Here is a 22,170-nt window from a genome sequence, read left to right as displayed (position 1 = left end):
GATCTATGTTGAACCATTTATGGTTATGTTATGTTGAACTATTTGAAATATTAGTTGATGGTACAGCTTCAGTGCTAAATCCCATTCTCTTGATTAAACTTCGGGAAAGTCATAACGGCTGTAGAGAGGGTACAGAAATAATATACTAGAATGGTTCTAGAGATGAGTAGTTTCACTTGCCATAATAAACTAAAAACTGGGGCATTTGGCATTGGAGCAGAGAATATTGAGAATGGATTTAAGAGGTACGCAAAATCTGATAAATAGAAAGGAACTGTTCCCATTCACACAGCAATGCAGAGTAAATGCTTGATGTGATTAGTACAAGAATTAATGGTAACAAGAGGAAATACAGCAGTTACTTTTTTAATGCTTCCAAATGTGAGGTGCATTCAGGCTCAATCAGATCCAACACTCATTTGAACACCAGACAATGTAGTTTGCTCCAGGGACAAGGAAAGAGTGGACCCTATTGTAAGCATGACCAAAATTGAAGAAAAGGAGTATAATATCCTCCATCCTGACGAAGTGTCTTGACCCAAAACATCAACTGTTCCATAGATCTTTTCCATCGATGCTGCCTCGCCTGCTGAGTTCCTCTTGCATTCTGTGTGTGTTGCTTTGTATTTCTAGCATCTGCAGATTTTCTCATTTGTGGAGGCAGTTAAATGGGTTGTCTGTTGAGCATCTGCCACAATGAAACCTTGATAATATGAGCAGAATTCGGCCGTTCAGCCCAGTGAATCTGCTCTGCTATGCAACTGCGGCTGATTAATTATCCTGCCTTCTCCCCATAACTCTTAACATATTTACAAATCAAGAACCTATTAATTTCTGTCTTAAATACACCCAATGATGTGGCCTCCAAACTGGCAACAAATTCACGACTCTCTAGCTGAAGAAACTGTTCCTCATCTTGGTTTTAAAGGGAAGTCCTTTTTTTCTGAAGCTGTATTCTCACTGCCTAGATTCTCCCACAAAAGGAAACATCCTCTCCATCTCCACTCTATCCAAACCTTTCAGTATTTGATAGATTTCAATGAGATCCCCCACTCATCTTTCTGCACTGATCAAGATCCATCAAACACTCTTCATCTGTTAAGAATTTCATTCCTGTGAACCTTCTGCAGACTCTCACCAAGGCTGGACCATCTTTTGTTAGATACAGGGCCCAAAAGTCAGCTGCTTGAGTCTACCCGAAGGGGTGCCAAGGTCAACATCTTGGAACGTAACTGTGATTTTTCACTGAAATTATAAGGATGAGACAGTATCAGAGCTGTAATTAAGGAGGGAGAAAGGCAACTCAAAGGAAGTTATCAGAGATGAGGAATTTAAACTGAGCATGATACTCAAGGAAATGAGGGCCACATTTTTTCTCATGCAATTTTGTAGCAAGAAGTGTCATCAAAACTTGAAGACTTTTGGATCAGTGCCAATATTATTGTACAAATGGACCAAATTATATAACAATATAATATGGTTATTATTTCTTTTTTTATTTAGAGATATAGTGCAGAATAGGGCATTCTGGCCAAACAAGCAACACACTCCAACAACATACCTATTTAACACTAGCTTAATCACATGACAATTTACAATGACCACTTAACCTACTAACCAGTACATCATTGGACTCTGGGAGGAAACCCATGTAGTCATGGGGAGAACGTACAAACTCCTTGCAGAAGGTGCCGAAATTGAACTGCAATCTGCAGAACGCCCCAAGCTGTAATAACATCACACTAAACACTCTTGTGCATCACCATAATCTTCAGTGGTCTTACTCATGTGAGTACAAATTAGTAATGTTAATTAGTAATTGACTTGCAGCAATGTTGCTCAAAAAGAGCCAATAAGTAGAAGAGCACAGTTAATAGATAAACTTCACAAAATTTAAAAAGACAAAACCTTTCTAACTGCATAAATAAAAGTAAACTGGAGAAATGATAACATAGTCAATATCCCAGAAGTACCCACCCAACAGAGCGTCAAGGCATTTTCACCAAAGGACTGCAGCAATTCATTTTCTCAGTAAGGACAATAAATGCTGGCATTGTCCAGATCCAGAAAAAAGAATAATGGAGAGTCCAGTAAAGGATTTGGTGTCACAGTTGTGGTGCACATTATAGTTTATTTAAAAATAGAGATAAAGCAAAAGATAAAAAATGAAATAAATGGAATAAAAAAGGAAAGAAATTAATTAAATCCTAATTTAGAAAGCTACCAGGAAAAACAGAAATCCAATAAAGAAATTTCAACAGATTTGAAAAGGTCCAATTTGACCATTCCTAGTTAATTCACCGGATTAAGTAACATAACAGCCAAGACGGCAAATTGCAGGAAATACAAGACATCTGGATTTTCAAATAATCCTGAATGAATGCCACACAGTAGATACATGTGCAGTCAGGGAACAAGTAAAACAGAATTAGAATAAAGGTTTTAAGAGTACATGGATGCTGAGAATGAAAAAGCCAGAAATGGTGATGCCACACTGACTGATACTGGGATTTTATATTTACAATTTAAATATATACCAAATTCAGAAATGCAATTTTATAAATCACCCAAATTGGGTTGATGGAGAGAGGTCTAGTTAAAGACCAAAGAAAGATCGCAACAAAAGAACATTTTCAAGTTTATAGAACTGGGAGTGTTGGCAATTTACACTCAGTGGCCACTTTATTTACCTGCTCGTTAATGCAAATATCTAATCAGCCAATCATGTGATAGCAACTTAATGCACAAAAGCATGTAAACATGATCAAGAGGTTCATTAATTGATCATACTGAACATCAGAAAGGGGAAGAAATATGAACCAAGTGACTTCGATTGCAGAATGAATGCTGGTGCCAGACAGGATGGTTTGTGTATCTCAGAAACTGCTGATCTGGGATTTTCATGCATAAGTCTCAGAGAATGGTGTAAAAAGCAAAAAAAAAAATCCAGTAAGCAGCAGTTCTGTGGGCAAAAATGTCTTGTTAATGAGAGAGGTCAGAGGAGAATGGCGACTGATTCAAGCTGACAGGAAGGCTTCAGAAACTCTGATAACCACATGTTACAAGTGCCATGCAGAAGAGCATCTCTGAACGCACAACACATCAAATCTTGAAGTGGATGGGCTAAACCAACAGAAGTCCATGTACACTCAGTTACCACTTTATTAGTTAGAGGATGTACCTAATAAAATGGTCACTGGATGTAGATTAGTGGTGAAAAAATAAGCAAATAGATGAATTAGAAGATGGAAGGATTTAGGGACCTGCAAAATACCGATAAAAGTTAACGTAAGCCACGAATGCAAAGCATGGTAGTCCTTAAGGGAGAAAACTGAGGAGAAAATAAGTTACATTGAACTACCAGGAATGACTAAACAGACTGGTTCCTTCTCAGAATGCAAGGCAGAGGCTGAACTAATAAAGATTTTGAAAAAATGCATATCACTCGACAGGGAAGACATAAAATATTTCTGTATGTTGTCAAACAGAGCAATGCTAGCTGTCAAAGTGTACAAATAAATTCAGGATGAGAAAGTTCAGAACTCCTTTTATTGAGGCAAATTAACTGAATATATTTTAGTGGATGGTAGATAATGGCATAAAAATAAGAGATATGTTAATGTCTCACTATGAAGAGAGTATGTTTAAATACAGACATTGACCAGTCAGGCTGAAGTGTCTGCCTGTTCTGATTATTCTACATCATAGAGAAGGCTAAGGAAGGAACAAATGCAATCTGCACATTTATCATGAGGAATTTGAATAGGCCCAAAGCGGAAAGTATCTAAAGAATAACAAAGGAACAAAGATTGAGAAAAAGCTTATTTGGTGAAAGTGAAAGATGGTACAGCCACAAGAAGGAATGCCTACTGTTGCTTGCCCAGGCCACATTTTGATAAATCTGATTACTTAGCTATCCTCCTCCTTGAACAGAGGGAGAACCTGAAGAGCAAGGCTCCAGAGATTGGGTCAACTAAGAGCTGGTCATGGAGGCACAGGAACAATTACAGGATTGCATTGATTTAGTGGTCTGGGCTGTGTTCAAGCACTCATCTGTGGATCTAAATGAATACACCAGGGTTGTAACAGACTATTTAAACAGCTGTAGATCAGTGTGTCCCCATTAAATCATTCAGTCTTCCCCAATCAGAAGGCCAGGATGAACCATGAGTTCCAAAATTTGCTGAGGGCCGGATCAGAGGCATTCAAGTCTGGAGACCAAGAACGCTACAAGATGTGCAGGTATTATCTCCAGAAAGCCATCTCACAGGCAAAGAGGAGATTCCAGACGAAATTGGAATCAACGAGGGATGCTCAACAGCTGTGGCAGGGTTTGAATGCCATCACCTCAAAGATAGCAGTTTGTCATTGAAAGGCCAGTTATAATTGATACCTGTACCTGGCTTGAAGCCCGAGAAGAGTTTATTCATCATGTACATCGGAAAGCTCTAAATCCTTTTTTTAACCTCTTACAAGCTTAAATCAAGTGACATGGGGTAGAGCAGGCCTTCACCACTTCTGAAGCTGACATGAGGGCTGTGTTTAGAAGGGGGAATCCAAGGCATCCAGACTGGACGAAGCACCTGGCCATGTACGAGAGACCTGAGCTGACCAACTGGCTGGTGTGTTCACTGAGATCTTTAACCTTCAACTTCGGCAGTGTATGATACCCAGCTATTTCAAGCAGGCTTCATTTATACCGGTGCCCAAGAAGAGTACGTTGACATGCCTCAATGACTATTGCCCAATTGCCCTTACATCCAGAGTGATGAAGTGTTTTGAGAGGCTGGCAATGAAATACATCAGCTCCTGCCTGATAAGTCTGCCTACCAGAACAAGAAGTACACACAGCAGATGCCATGTCATTGGCTCGTCACACAACACTGGAATAACTGGATAGCAAAGATGCAAACATCAAGATGCTCTTTATTGATAATACAGTAGCTCAGCATTTAATACCATCATCCCCTCAACACTAATCAGTAAGATTATGCCTCAATACCCCTTGTACAATTGGATCCTAGATTTCCTCACTTGCAGACCTCAGTCAGTGAGGATTGGCAACAACATCTCCTCCACCATTTCCATCAGCACAGGTGCACCACAGGGTTGTGTGCTCAGTTCCCCGCTCTACTCACTTTACACTTATGACTGTGTGGCCAAGTATAGCTCAAACACCATTTACAAGTTTGCTGACGTTGTGGGCCATAACAAAGGTGGTGATAAATCAGCATACAGAAGGGACATTGAAAATTTGGCTGAGTGGTGTCATGACAACCTCTCACTCAATTTCAGCAAGACCAAGGAACTTATTGTAGACTTCAGGAAAGGGAAACCAGAGGATCAGAGGTGGAGAAAGTCAGTAACTTTAAATTCCTGGGTGTTACTATCCCAGAGGAACTGTCTTGGGCCCATCATATAAGTGCAATTGCGAAGAAAGCACATCAGTGCCTCTACTTCCTTAGGAGTCTGCGGAGATTCAACATGACATCAAAAACTTTAACAAACTACTATTGATGTGTAGTGGAGAGTGTGTTGACTGCCTACATCACAGCCTACAGCACACCAGTGCCTTTGAATGGAAAACCCTACAAAAGGTAATGGATTCAGCCCAGTACATCACAGGTAAAGCCTTCCCATCCATTGAGCACATCCACATTAAACGATGTAGAAAAGCAGCATCCATCATCAGAGATCTCCAACACCCAGACCATACTCGATTCTTGCTGCTGCCATCAGGTAGAAGGTACAAGAACTTCAGGGGTTGCACCACCAGGTTCAAGGACAATTACTGCCCCTCCATCAGGCTATTGAACAAAAGGGAATAACTACCACTACACTCAGAAATGGTCCCACGACCAATGGTCTCACTTTAAGGAACCTTCATTTTGTTATTTCATGTTCTCATTTTTTACTACTATTTATTTAGATTTGCATTTGCACAATTTGTCTTCTGCACTCTTCTTGATCTTGATCTCTCACTCATCCTGTTGTAGTTACTATCCTATAGATTAGCTATGTCTGCTCACAGGAAAATGAATCTCAGGTTTGTATCTGGTGACATTTTATGTACTCCGATAATAAAATTTACTTTGAACTTTTGAGTAAACTACAAAAATGAAGAGAATTAGAAATACTAGAGTCATCGAGTCACTGAAAAATAAGCACAGAAACAGGCCCTTTGGCCCTTCTAGTCTATGCTGAACCATTTAAACTGTCTACTCCATCAACCTGCGCCTGGACCAAAGCCCTCCATACCATCCATGTACCTGTCCAAACTTCTCTTAATCGTTGAAATCAAGTTTACATGCACCACTTGCGCTGGCAGCATGTTCCACACTCTCACAACTCTTTGAATGAAGAAGTTCCCCCCTCAGGTTCCCCTTTAACTTTTCACCTTCCAGCATTAATCTATGACCTCTAGTTGTGGTCCCACCCAACCTCAGTGGAAAAAGCCTGCTTGCATTTACCCTATCCATACCCCTCATAATTTTACATACCTCCATCAAATCTCCCCTCAATCTCCCCTACCCTTAATCAGTATGGTTATACAGAGCCACTAAAAGCAAAGAACATAGGGGAATCCCAGAGTTGCATGAACCTATCAAAAGATTCAAGCAAAATAATTGAGGGTGTTAAAAGGTAGATTAACACTGTCGTGAAGTGCAGTTGTGTACAAAGCTAAAACAACGTGGCATTCATATTGTCAACTGCATAATGCATCAGATAATGTGAAAATTAACCTTGGAAACTTGAACTCTTGATATTGGCTGTGTGAAATTGCAATTCTAATATTTTTGCCATCAGGTCAGCACCCTAACAGTTTAAAGAGAATTATAATCTTTATTGATTTATCTTTAATATACACAAAACAACTGTGTAGATGCAACAAATGTGAAATGCCTCTAAAACAGTGTAAATGATCATAAAAGTTTTTTAACCAAAAATCAGAGAAACATACATACAAGTTAAAATTTAGCTGAAGAAATACATCTCCCAATAAATCACTGTAATAGATGACAAACACCAAATCAACTAACCAAAGCAAAGACCTGTACATTCGAGATTCAATATAAGCATTCTGCTGGACCAGTTGAGAAGCAGTGGAAAGGATATACTCAGAAGCATTTCACTTATTTTTAAATTAACAAAACTGTCCAAGAGGAGGAGAACAGGTGGTTTTTCAGGAAGAAAGTAAATTAAATTATTTAAAGATGCAAGTCATATAGAAGAACAGCATCCAGTTAAGTTTCTTCATTTATGGGCATCTGTCTCTGGTATCGCTGACAAAAATATAGTCGACATCAACAAGCATCTATCGAATTTGCTTTCAATTCCCTTCACCATTTTTCTTGTGATTGCCAACAACTTATTAAAGAAAGCCAAGTTTTACATTTCTCCACTGGACAGAAAACATCTCTTCAGATGTGATTAAATGGCTGTTATTAAAGTTAAATGCCTACAGTACTTCATATTTCTCATTGAACATGGCAATTTTGATCATGTTTAGGACTAATTCTGCAAATTATAATGTCTTACAGAACTAGTGATTCAATTGAAGGGCATTTTTTAAAGTATAGAGTCACTTCAAAATCACCTGGTATACCCTATGCCTTTTCAACCACTTTCTCAACCTGCCCCGCCACTTTAAATGAATAATCTCTCCAATCTAAAACTTTTTTGGAGTTATGATCTCTTTTTTAAATTGTTTCTGTTCATTCTTTCTATCAAAATATAAAACTTTAATTAAAGCATTAAATTTTATTTATCATTTATCTGCCATACTACCCATATCTGCTTCAAGTCTTTTTCAGTATATCTAATTTTGTGTTATCTGCACAAAATTGTGGTCCATATACTGCATTCAACTCTGACCTTTCACAACTACTACTACCTGGTACTTAACAAATGTTCTGCAGACCCTCAAGTTCCATTGCCTTCAATCTTAATGACAAGTCCACTATGTTGCACCTTATAGAAGTCAATATATACCACACCAAATTCCATCATTGACCTTCTCCGTCAAAACACAATCACATTAGTTAGACACATTTGCCTTTTTAAAAAATCCATGCTTATTTTCTCAAATCAATCCAGCTGTCCAAGTAACTGCTTGTACAGTCTCTGGTTATTGTTTCTACAACTTTCCTCACCGCTGATTTATTCTGACTGGTCTCTATGTATTGGGTATATCATTACACACTTTTTGAACAAGGGGTGAGTAACATTTGTAATTTTTAATCCTCAGGCAGCCTGAATCTATCAACATTTGGAAGATTATGACTAGGATCTCTGCAATTTCTTCTCATATTTTCATTATATGCTTCCCTATAAACAAGGATATAGACCCATCAAGTGCAGTTAGTCTATTCATAATCTCAATTATAATGAGCGACACCATCTTCTTCAATGAAGATATGCAAAACACTCATTTACCACCTCATTTATGCAATATGCCTCCATTAACAAAATTTTTTTGATCTTTGATCAATCTCACCTCTCCACCTACAACCCTCTTAATTTTAAATGTCTATAGAAAATTGTTGGATTTCCTTCTATGTTTGCTACTATTCTAATACTCTACTTTTGCTTTCTAATCTTTTTTAAGCTTTGCCTCTGAAACTTCTGTTATCAACCTGATTCTACCTTTCATTAACAACTTGTCCTCTGTCATATGCTTTTGACTGTTCTATTTTACTCTCTTACTTTTTGGCCATCCAGTGTTTTAACCTGCACATTATTCTCACTCTTTATAAGGCTGTCTTGTGAAAATTAGCAATGAAAATGAACCAGAGGCAATTTCTTTCAAACCAGTCCTTGCACACTTTAACCAATCAAATTTTCTTTACTATAGGCTGCAAACCTGTACAAAACTGTCTGAATTTTCAATATGGAGATTCTGAACAATGAAAAAAAACACATAATCATCTCATTTCAAGTTAAAAGATGCCATCCAAATAATTTCCAAAAGAGGAAACAAAACTTTGAATCAACTGATCATCCATGCTAAATCACAGAATCAATTCAGCATGGAAGGAAGACATTGGTCGCCACATCTCCCTATTTTGTTGTTTTAGTAACATGTAAATCAGTGCACTCCAACCCAAATAACTCATTCACAAGGTCTTGGAGTTATACACCATGGAAATAGGCTCTTCGCCTTACTGTTTTGCCCATCTATACTATACTAATCGCAGTAATGCTCACATTAGGTCCATATCCTTTATGTCTAAACTTCGAAGCTTGCATCCATTTCCATTGCCCCTTCTGGCTGTGAGCATTCTCTATATACCGTTCCCTCAAATCTCATTTAAAACTCCTACTTTAAACATTTACCCTCATTTTAAAGACCAGCCTACCCTCAGACTGTGCGTAAATACATAAAAGATTCTCACTGTTCCCCTATCTTTGCCTCTTATAATTTTATATACCTCAATCGGATCACCTCTTCACTCCAGGGAAAATTGGCCTGGCCTATGCAATCTCTCCCCATAACTAAAGTCTTCCATTCCAAGCAACAACCTTCCTTGAATGTAACCAAAACTAAACACAATTCATTAAATTTAGTCCAACCAGTGTTTTGTACAATCGCAACACAAGTCCCAACTTTCATATTCTATCCTCCAGCCCACGAAGACAAGCATGCCTTTACCATCTAGCTACCTACCCATGTCACCACTATCAAGGAGCTACAGATTGAACCCCAAGATACCTCTTCTAATCAACATTCCTTAGAACCCTCACCTTTACTGCACTTGACTTCTCAAAATGCATCAATTTGCACCAATCAGGAATAAATTCCAACTGGCAACAATCTGTCCAATTTTCTATCTGTTTGACATCTGCTGTGTCATCATAGACAACCTACCATGCTATCCACAACACCATCAATTTTTGGGTAATTTACAAGCATGTTATTTATTCCTCCTACGTTCATATCAGAGTCTTTAATATACTGTATATCACAAGCAAAAAGAGACGCATAGATCCCTACAATGCACCACTGGTTACAGATTTCCAACCAAAAAAGTATCCTTCTGCCACTATCCTCTGCCTTCTGTCACCACGCCATTTTCAGATCAAATTAACCAGTTTGCCTTGGATTCATTGTGACTTAACTTTCCAGACAAGCACACCAACTGGGGTCACATCAAGCATCTTTCTAGAGTTCCTATCGACAATGTCTTCTATACTACCTTCATCAATATTCTTAGTTACCTGCTCAAAAATCCCTATCAAATTAGTGAGACAAGACTTTCACCACATGAAGCCTGGCTGACTATCCCCACTCAGTCCCTGCCTTTCTAAATGTACATAAATTCTATCCCATAATTTCTCCACCATTAACATAACATGCACCAGCCTGTAAGTTACTTTTCCTACATCATTTATGGCTCTTTAGCCATTGTCTTCATTCTAAACACCCTCATTCTTCTTGTCCCCACAACTGGGAACAATTTCTCCCAATCTACTCTGTCCATACATTTAATTTTTTAAATGGAAGAGGAAGAATCAAAATTCAGAGTGTGTGTTGGGGGCCTGTGGGGGAGACAGGGGACAGCAATCATAATCTGTATTGAAATAACAAACTGATAGGGTTTTGAATTTATATTTTGAACACTTAATTGGTAAAAGCATGCTGGTGCTATCATTCTTTACAATGTTGAAAGCTAGGATAGTTTTGTACATACATCATATTTCCAGCTGATAGTTAAAAAAATGATTGGTGCCAACACTCTTAAAATGCTTGGGTACGATGAAAAAGCAAAATTAAATTAACAATGTTGACAAACTGAAATAAGTAGCTGAATCATGAAGTTATTTATACCTCTGAACTAACAGACCGAAACTCATTAGGGATTGTTACAATATTTTGTCGGTAGAATGTAAAAGAATACAATTTCTGATTGTTCAGTATTTATGTTGCTTCTGTTACAGATCACACAAGCACTACATGTTCATGTTGCAGAGAAACATTACTATAATTTTAATCAGAGTCAATAATACTTGTACTTTTAAAATAAATATAGCCATCATGTTCTTATGAGTGGACATCACTGAAATTCTGCAAAACCTACAAGGAGATAAAAGGAAAAACAAAAACATTAATTAAAATGAATTCAGTGCAGAAAAACAAAACAAAGATGAATTTAACAAAATTAATCAAACTAAAGTTAAAATTAAGATTTACGGATGTATATACTTAAGTCATAAAATGTTTCTAATGGAATCAGTTGCCATTTCTTAAAAATGAAAACCATTTCAGAGCAGCTGTTAGAATTATTCTTATCTTTGGTGCCAAATCAAACCTACAATATTTTGTCTTGAAGTAAGCAAGCAAGACCAGTGCCTTCAGCTTTGACTCCTTGGTCTGTTTCTCTGGATACAAGGACCCCATCATAAATGGCTTAATGACCAACTTAAAAATTGATCATTTTAAAAAAAACTTTATATTGTTATTAAGTCAATTATTTACACAAATATCCCAAATAAATACTTAGGACACTAAGACTATCTAGTTATAAAACTCTCAATCAATTTTTTAATCCACCAAATGTATACATCCCCTCTATACCACATTCTAAGTAATCTAGCTGAGCAAAACATGCAAGTTCTAAAGTTTTACACATAAGTCACATCATAATCCGCCAAGTTAAGGCATGCTCTAACACAGCTGCCTCTGAAACAAATCTGTTTACTTTTAAGTCCTCTCTCTCCATCCCATGCTCCCTCCCCAAACCCACTCTCACACCCAATCAATGCAGGATAGACACTCTGCTACCAACAAAGCATGACACCCAACAAGATCAGGATCCAAAATCCAATTTATGTAAAAAAAAAATTCAACTTTCCACCAGAGGGGTGAATTCTGTATCTTAATTTAATGAACTATAGTGGGGGTTACATCTCAAGACAGTACTGACATGAGAAACTGGAAAAGCCAGGCACACTGGTGTGAGGTATTCAGGAGATGAGAAAAATGCCACATGTTGATCTGGACTCTTTAGTATTTTCTCCATTACCATTGATATTGTAGACTTCATCTCCCACTCCCGGGCATCTCAGAGACTGCTAGACTTCAGCTTCTTTTAGACTACAGACACTGACCATTATATCGCTGCCATCACTCCTCTGATGAGCTACTGTAGAAAAACAAATGGATGAATTATGACACCACTTAATAACACCTCCAAATAACAAAGAAGCCTCTCGCTATAACATTCAACATAATATAGCTTCTTTATAACACACATGCCTTAAAAGGTCTGCCATGCTATATTCTCAAAAGCTAAGAATGCAGAGCTTACTATCTATATATTCTGTAGCTTTGAATGGATACAATCTGAAAAATCTTACAGCATCTTGTGAGTAAACATTATATTCAATGGGAAAAACAAATATTATAAGAGTTTTAGTCTTTAATCAATTATATCTCAGGAGAGGTTTATTATTATAAATTCACCGGAATATTGGATAAATATATGAAATATCTGAAATAACAAAAGATAATCATATCAAAAACATCTTTGCCACATTAACAACTTGCACCTACAATGTTAAAATGACTCCATGGAGGTCTAAAGAAATATAGATGCGGTAACAGATAAAAATGTCATTAAAATTAAAATATGGTAAAAATGTGAGATAGGACAAGGAGAATTTCAAGCAGTACTATCTCAATAGATGTTTAAACAGAACTTGGAGCTTCCCTCTTAAGAAAAAGTATTCTAAAAGCAAAGAAGCTTACAAAGGCTGAAATTAGAACAAAAATGCAGAAATACTGAGTAGGTCAAGCAGTAATGGTGGAGAGAGAAACTGTTAATAGTCAACAACCTATTTCTCTCTCCATAGATGCTGCATAACCCACAGAGCTTTCCTTGTTTTTTAAACTTGAAAACATACGTTCAACCTACCGGCCAAATCCAAATCCATTAGCTGACAAATGCTACAATTTTTCAGGGAATGGAAACACTAAGATTCATTCCCTTATATTTTAAATCTTATTGGGAAGTCCGAGCAAGAATGGGAATAGTGGGATTGGGGTATTGAAAAGAGCACTATTGTAGAACTCCCTGCAGAAACTACAAGTGATAATTAACCAGCAAGATTAACAAAAATAACTGACAGCCGCAGCTATCCATCAAACAAAAATACTAGCAATCTTCCATTTTCACCCTTAGACTTGATGCAGGGTTTCAACCCAAAGCATCAACAATTGTTTTCGTCACATAACGCAGCTCAACCTACTGAATTCCTCCAGGAGCTTGTTTGAAACCATTGTAACTAGCTGTTAGCCAACTGCATGGAGAAATAAGTCAACAGCACAAAATACATTTGATAACCTGGAATACATAGAAAATGTAGCTCTTGATATTTTTCTTCATTTAAGATCTCAGTGAGCTATAAATTATCTCTCACTACTCCAGATCATCAAATGGAAACTGATAACATTAGACTAAAGCTTAAAATGGTGTGTATGAGGCTCATTCAGCTTCTCTACAGAAAAGTTAAATGGGACATACTGACAGATTGCATTACTTCCTACAGACAAGACTAATATTCCTGCAACCACGAAATTCCACGAAAAGTCAAATTCAACTGCAATGATATACAATCAAAATCATGGTTCAAATCATGCATTACTTTATGAATTAAGAATAATATTTCCTCAGTATTTCTTGTCCCATCGGTCCTAAGTTCTTAAAGTATTTTGACAGTAAGAAAATGTTTTAGGTTCCACTTACTGATTACATTTTTGAGGTTTTCTATTTATCGTCTTCAGAAATGAGGTGGGAAAGAGTATTTGAGTTGAAGTGGATAATGGAAAACAAGAGGTGGTTGGATCTGTGTTGATCAAACAGCCAATACCAGAATTTTCTGATGAAATTGAAAAAATGCTCATCATGCTTTAACATTAGAGTCTGTTAATAATTATTAAAAACTCAGAAACCAAATTGGATTATGAAAGACTCATTTTCAGTTCCACATTTTCAACAGAGGTGGTAAATATCCAGACAGGAAGGAAGCATTATTTTTCAAATTTGTAGTAATGTTTATCATTCTGTGTCTCAAGCAAACCACAGAAAAGGGGCAGCCCCAAGGCAAACAGATATTTTCATTTTCCTTCAGCATCTACACTGAACAGCTCATGCTTAACACATCCTTCCCAAATATTTGTTATCTATTCAATGAGCTGTTAGGAATTAGTACACCAAGATTTGAAATGCTGCTAATAAAATTGACATACACCAGAATCTGAAAGTGACATCCTACAAAGTCAATTTGCACCAGAAATTAATTTTAGTGACAATGGGTAAACAAAAAATGTAAATGTCTTAGCAAAAGTGCATTTCTTATCCTGGTTCAAAGCTTTAACATACAAAAATTTCAAATTGTTGCACCTTCAAGCATCCTTACAACCCAACAGCCAAACTCACCCTCACTTGCTCATCTTTTCTTGATCAACAAAAGTTCTTGATCAAGAATTGAGAACACTAAATGCTGCAAGCACTCAAGGTCAGACAGCATCTCTGGAGAAAGTAAATGCTTCAGGTCAATGACCTTTCATCAGTATGTCCAGCTCTTTGTTTTTATTTTAGGTTTTCAGTATCCATAGCCTTTTTGCTTTGAGTGTTCAGCAAAATGCCAGGCACTGCAGACCTCATTGTTTTTAAAATGGCTTGAAGCCTTCACAAAATGGAAGACAGAAATCTTTTGAATATGTTAATATACACTCAACTGTGCTGACAGATGGTTATGAACATAGATTTTGCACTTCAGTCCTAAAGACTTAAATCATTATAGGCTCTTGCTATTCATCTGTTACAATTGCCAAACTGATTAACTAAACTGCTAAGTTGCTGAAAATTAGATCCTAATATAATGTCTCATCCAAAAAGTTAAAGATATCTCAATGACCCAAGACATGTCCAAACTTCACTAATGAGTAAAGAAGAAATCATAGCTTGGATTCCAGAATATTGTTTACAGAATTAGACTGACAGAATCATAGCAAACACTTGTGAATGTGTGCAATATAACATTTAAGAACACAAATAGAACTATCAATAGAGTATCGATGTACATCAATTGTCTTTTAAGGGATTAAGCTCATTTAATTGTGTCTGCCTCAATTTTGAGCCATCTGGAATTAGCAACCAGAGAGGGATGTGAAACACACTGCAATGAGACTGGCAACATATAGCAGAAGAGTTTACTTTTATTCAGAAAAAATAAAAAATTATTTACTTTTCAATCTGCAACTCTCAGAGGGGGAAGAGCCAAGCCCACAAGTCCAAAATTACTACGATTACAATGATAACTATTGTACAGAATACTAGATCATGCATTTTCATACCAACGCATTAGTTGAATGTCTCCAAAATTCAGCAGCTATGTTACCTTGCGCAACAAACATCAAGGGTGGTAGCAGAATCTGCAGTGATACCAGCTCTTCTTAAGCACCATGAATCTGACCCAAATCAGGTCTAATTTTCAAGTAATGCAAATCTATATGGAAATTGATCACACTTGTGTAATATGTCCACAAATCAGGTGCAACTAACAAAATGGCTGAAAACAGACTTTCTTTCAAACACTGAATTTTAGATTATACTTCAAGGAGAAAACGACACTTGCCTGAATTTCTCCCTTCAACAGCAAATGGTGAATGACAGGGTGCATGCTAATTGTATACTTAGAAACTACAAATACAAAGAGCTTGATATTAATTTGAAATACGACTAAATACCTTATTAATAACACATTTTCTGTGGCAAGATCACCCCAAGCAAAGAGGTGAGCGAAGGCAAGGTTGACTTGAGGGTTGAGCCATGTGGGTGCAAAATTGGAATGTGGCATGTTCCAGAAAGAAACATGGTCGAGACAGCGTTGGAGTTGGAACAAGCGAATTGGGGAGTCATCGGTGTAGAGGAGGTCAGGCCCCAGAGAATATCGATGCAGCAAGGCCCAGGTCCTAGTGCTTGGACAATTTTACTGCCGGCTCAAATAGGCTGAAAAGGCAGGATGTCAGGACAGGAGGTGAGGTTTGGACTAATACCACTCACTTTTCCATGACATTTACTCCTCTCTCCATGACACTGAGGCTGTGAGACTGCTCCAGCTGCTATTCATTTTGTATCTGCCAGCTTTGTGGTGATTTGCTCCGCTGTGTGATGAACTGGGCCTACTCAGGCTGCTCCGGGCTCCGGGTCTATGGACTCAATTTGGTTTCGAATATTGTTGCCTGCTTGTGCTTGTGCTTGTGCTGTTTTCCCTCTTTCTCTGCACATTGGGTGTTGGGTCTTTTTTTTAAATTGGGGTTCTTTTGCATTTCTTGCTTTATGGCAGCCTGTAAGTAGATGGGTCTCAATGTTGGAAAATCTATACAGCATTTGATAATAAATGTACTTTGAATCCTTAATATTGCAACAATAGGCTATCTGATGCATAATCACTCGTCTTGTTGAGCAAACTATCAAGCTTAAATTTTATAAAATCCCATTATTTTGGAGGTAACATTTGAAGTTACCTGTTGACAATAGTTTGCACAAAGATCATTACAGATCAGAGAGAAGATGTTGGAATATGATCTTTTATTCCCAAACTAAATGAAGACAATAAATTATTGCTATACTGACGCAAAAAAAATGTGGAAAATCAGTCAGCAGTACAGGCAGCATCTCAAGGAAAGATGTTAAACATTAACATCATCAGTGCATTAATTCCCAACATCTCGTTTACTACTGAAATTAAGCCACCAATTTCATTCCTTTTGAAATATTAAGACAACTTCAATCCACCTTTTCAACCATGGGAACAATTACAGAAAGAAAAAAAGGATAAAAACATTGCTGTTTATTACTGTCATTTCATGTGCTTTTCCAAGTCTGGAAAGCTCCATCAGTCATTTACCAATTTTTACCCTTCCCTCATCTTCAGATGGTCCATTTCTGATTCTTCTAATCCCAAGTCAATGATCTGATGAATCTCCAGAATACTACCAGATCTGTTGAATATTTCCAGTATATTGCACTTCTGATTTTCTGCATACACGGGGGTTTGCTTTAGTACTTTAGTCTTTCTAACAGTTTATCTGACCTGTAAATAAGTATACAAAAAAGGAAATAGACCATTTTCCAATAGCCAATGCCAAAATGGTATGGTACAATATTTCCATAACTTTGTCTATATTCACATTATTTCCCCTCCACTAGAAAGAAAACAATGTCTTGAAATACAAGGGGAAAAATATTTTGCCAATTTTTTTGAATGCAAAAGACAACAAAAGTTCCACTAATATGCAGGTCGTCACCAAATGTGGTTACATTTTAATATCCAGTGAATCTGCCTTCACTGCTCAAAGTAATATTTTGTACCACAAAATATCAACAATATCCAAAATACATGTCCCTTCTACACAGATCAAAAAGAATTCTTTATCTTCTTTATTACGATAAAATCAAAGTCCAAACTTTTCCATTTGCTCCTCTCCACCCCTTCTTTATACTTCCTTCACTTTACTCACTATGGTTTGTCTATTTATTGAAACAGGATATGTTGTAATCTACACTTTTCAATGAAAACTCATAAATCTAGAAACTTGAAAATTGTTTCCTGACTTCTTTATCAGAATTAAATTTTAAATCCACCATCAAAAAGATTTACATTCTCAAGACCTTAAGGGTTTGGTGAATTCATTTATCCACATGAAGAGTTTTCTGATGGGGAGGATTGCTTATCAAGGACCCTTTTTTTAAAAAGAAAATAAATGAATAGTGAAATTTTGAAAAAATATCTAAAAATTTAGAAATATTCTGCTGATCGGGCAACACCTGCAAAGAGCAAGAAACACGTTTTTTTTAAATGACATTTCTTTATAAATTAGGAATGTTAATGGGTTTATAGCAATAAAGAGTCACACGATGTGACAAAACAGAAGACAAGGAGATTATACAGCAAAGGGGATAATGACAGAAGGCCAAAGGAGGAAATACTGAAGCATTAATTAAAATTTGCATCGGAGGAAGAAAAATTGAAAAATTGAAAATGCAGAATCATTATTGGAATTATTAAACTCAACATAGAATCCAGAGAATCAAGTAACACCTTGTATGGTGAAGTGTCATTTGTCAGCACAGCGCAGTAAAATGAGAGTGAAGCATAGAATTACTGGAAACCTTAGTCATATGCCATCTGAAATGAAATGTTTTGCAAAGCAACCACCCAGTTTGTACTTGCTCTCCTCAATGAAGATACAATAACATTGTGAGAAATTAACACAATTAAATAAATTAACAGGAGTCTTTTTCCCCTTGAGAGGAACAAGAGGAATAAGTCATTTTGCTCTAATGAACTTTCATGTAATAAAGGATACCACAGAATTCCCAAAATTTCAAAGAAGGAATGGCCCTTTCATGCAGGTGTGGCGGGGGGGGCATGTGAGATTTGTGGACGAGGTCTGAGATATGTTTGGTAATGGATTTATACAAATGTGAGAAACAGCAGAGAACTACCAGTTGAATATGGAAATAGATTTAAAGAATTTAGTTCAAACACAACACAGTGGAAAAGAATCTTCAGATGAACAAAAAAAAAGGGGGAGACAAATCAAATCCACTCATGTGGATATGCTAACACTGAAAAATATGCCATTCCTTTAAGCTATTTGACCATTGAGGATATTTGGAAAGAGGGCAATAAATGCTCTTACTGGAAGCGGGAGAAGAGCAAGTACAACAGAGGTAGCAATGGCAGTATGCTTCCACAAAATATTAGTCTGTTCCCAAAAATGGAAATAAGAATAAAAAAAAATAGAAGGGATAGGAAGAGTCAGAGATGGACCATCTGATGATGAGGAAAGCTTAGAAACTGGAAGCATGCTAGATGAAGCTTTATGGTCCTGGACAAGTACAGAAAGTTACTTCAATAACATCAATATTTTTAAATTTCCTTTCTGGATTTCTTCTCATGAAGAGAATAGTAAGTTCAAGATACCCTATTATTTCAGAAAAGTATGAAATTGGTGGCTGGAAATTTAACCCACGTTTAATTTTAGCCACAGACAGGTAGCTGGCAAGCAACACACTGATGATGCTTAAGGAAGCATAGCCACCAGGCTGAGCTGTGGATAAAACTGAAACACAGAGCCTTCAGGCCCCCACTCCTGACTAACGTACAGTCTTTGGAAAATAAAACTGAAGACCTCAGAGCAAGATTGCAGTTCCAGAGGGACATCAAGGACTGCTGCATATTTTGCTTCACAGAGACAGGGCTCACTCCCAGCATTCTGGACACATACTCCAGCCTAAGAACTTCATCTTCCACCGCATGGTCCAGACAGCGGGGTCAGGTAAAGACAGAGGCAGCGGTGTTTACTTCATGATTAACTCAGTGTGGTGCATAGACATGGCAGTTCCATCTCAGTCCTACTCCCCTGAGCCGGAATATCTGGTGGTCAAGTGTCTCTGTTCTATCTGCAGTGAGAGTTTTCCACTGTCATCCTGGTTGCAATGTACATTCCACCCTGATCAATATCACACTGACACTGGTAGAGCTGAGCAGTCACAAGACAGCACATCCTGATGCCACCCTGGTCATTGAGGGGTACTTCAGCCAGGCCAGCTTGAAGTCTCTGCCAAAGTACCACCAACATGTCACCTGTGGAACAGGAAGTGCCAACACCACCATAAGAATGCGCGAACCGTGCTTTTCCACACCTGCGCTTTGGCAAGTGTGACCACATAGCTGTACCTCTACCCCCGGTGTAGAGGTAGGCAGAGACCGAGGGCTGCAGAACCATTGGTGAGGAACCGCGAAGGAAAGGTCAAGGGAGTAGGAGGATTGCTTAGTGGACCATATTCAAAGATTTATCTTCTGATGTGAATGAATACGCCACAATCGTCACTTACTTCATCAAGATCTGTGTGGATGAGTGACTTACCAAACCCAGAAGCGTGGATGAATTGGAGATTCGCAGTCTGCTGAGGCCTAAATCTGTGGCATACAAGACTAGTGATCCAGAGCTCTGCAAGTCCAGTTATGACCTACAGAGGGCTATTGTAACAGCAAAAAGCAATTATGAATGAAGCTCCAGACATAATTGGATTCAGGGTTTGCATGCTATTATTTCCCGAAAGGCAAAACCTAACATCATAAGTGACTACCTGCTTTCCGTTGCTTCAACAGGGATGTAGGTAGTAGTAGGCCTCCTGTGTTGCCCTTAAGGCATTTGTTTAGTTTATTACACTTTCGTTTTAGTAATTCGTTTGTAATTATTTTCTAGTTAAAAGTTAAGGTCGTTGAAAGTAAATTTGTTTTCTGTGATGTATCGAGGCATGCGATGACGTCACACCTGGTTTCGCCGCGTCTTGTGGGAAAATACCGGTTTAGAGAAACGGGAAGGAGGGGGCTTGTGTGTGCAGGATCAGTGCAAGGAAAGTTTCTTTCTACGCACTAAGAAACATCATAGAAGCAACGCCGTAAGTTCATAAGATAATCAATATATTGATGTAAAAATGTTAACGCTGATTCTGTTAAAAGTAATGACGGTTGATAAAGTTTATTTTCTTGTGCTATTGAAAGAGTTGCTGGATAGCTTGTGTTGAAGTGTATTTAAAGCCAGTTGATGGCGTAGGTAGATTCTGACTCTATGTTGTACTTTAATGTAATATAGTTTGTTGTAGTTTTACTTTTGCAGGTATTTATGATGTAAATGTGATGCCAAGAAGGAAACAAATACTGTATATATTTTGAATTGTTTTATCAACAGTTTTCACCATACGTTAATGTGGAAAAGTGAACAGTTAATCTTACTGTGATCATGCCTCATTGACTACGGTTTACCTCGGTGTTTAGTTCAGAGCTTTTACACCTGAATGAGAACACTACATTAGTCTTGAAAGTTAGTCTTGAAAGACCATGGATTTGCGCCTTGGAAAGTTTCCAGGGCGCAAGCCTAAGTAAGGTTTTTTTTAATGGAAGACCAGCAGTTGCCCAAGCTGCAAGTCTCCCCTCTCCACGCCACCAATGTTGTCCAAGGGAAGGGCATTCAACAGGGATAGAGCTGAATTGAATTGACTTTATTACTTACATCCTTCATATACATGAGGAGTAAAAATCTTTACAGTACACCTCTGTCAAAATGTGCAATGTGCAATTTATAGTAACTTATAATAAATAGTATGTACAACAGGACAGTCAATATAACATAAAAATACAGTTGTGTCAGCATGAATTAAGCAGTCTGATGGCCTGGTGGAAGAAGCTGTCTCGGGGCCTGTTGGTCCTGGCTTTTACACCGCGCTTCCCGAATGGCAGCAGCTGGAACAGTTTGTGGTTAGAGTGACTCGGGTCCCCAATGATCCTTCGGGCCCTTTTTACACCTATCCTTGTAAATACCCTGAATAGTGGGAAGTTCACATCTACAGATGCACTGGGCTGTCCGCACCACTCTTTGCAGTCCTGCGATTGAGGGAAATACAGTGCCCATACCAGGCAGTGATGCAGCCAGTCAAGATGCTCTCAATTGTACCCCTGTAGAAAGTTCTTAGGATTTAGGGGCCTATACCAAACTTCTTCAACCGTCTGAAGTGAAAGAGGTGCTGCTGGGCTTTTTCACCACACAGCCAGTATGTACAGACCATGTGAGATTCTCAGTGATGTTTATGCCAAAGCATTTAAAGCTGTTCACCCTCTCAACCCCAGATCCACTGATGTCAATAGGGGCTAGCCTGTCTCTATTCTTCCTGTAGTTTACAACCAGCTCCTTTTGTTTTTGCAACATTGAGGGAGAGGTTGTTTTCTTGACACCACTGTGTCAGGGTGATGACTTCTTCTCTGTAGGCCTCTTGTCCTCACCTAACACACCACAAGCTTACGCATCCAACACATCATTCTCCGCAACTTCCACCAACTTCAACGGGCCTCTACCATTAAACACATCTTTACCTCTTTCCCCCACTCTCTGCTTTCCACAGGGATCCTCCCTCCATGATTTCATTGCCCATTCGTCCCTCCCCACTAATCTCCCTCCTTGCACTTCTCCCTGCAAGCAGCAGAAGTGCTACACCCACCCATTCACCTCCTCCCTCACCTGCAGATCTGTTGAGGTCATCTAGATGTGGCCTCCCCCACATTGATGAGACCTGGCGTAAATTGTGGGACTGCCCT

The 22,170-nt window shown here is 38.0% G+C and overlaps 1 protein-coding gene across 2 annotated transcripts in view; it reads right to left on the bottom strand.

Annotated features, from left to right (window-relative positions):
* xkr6b (XK, Kell blood group complex subunit-related family, member 6b) overlaps positions 1-22,170 on the bottom strand; it is a 461,182-nt gene that overhangs the window by 405,515 nt on the left and 33,497 nt on the right. The window lies entirely within an intron of this gene.

The sequence above is a fragment of the Hemitrygon akajei genome, chromosome 9, assembly GCF_048418815.1.
Source record: "Hemitrygon akajei chromosome 9, sHemAka1.3, whole genome shotgun sequence".
Lineage (NCBI taxonomy): Eukaryota > Metazoa > Chordata > Chondrichthyes > Myliobatiformes > Dasyatidae > Hemitrygon > Hemitrygon akajei.
Note: the sequence above shows the minus strand (reverse complement) of the source record. Positions and strands in the feature narration are given on the sequence as shown.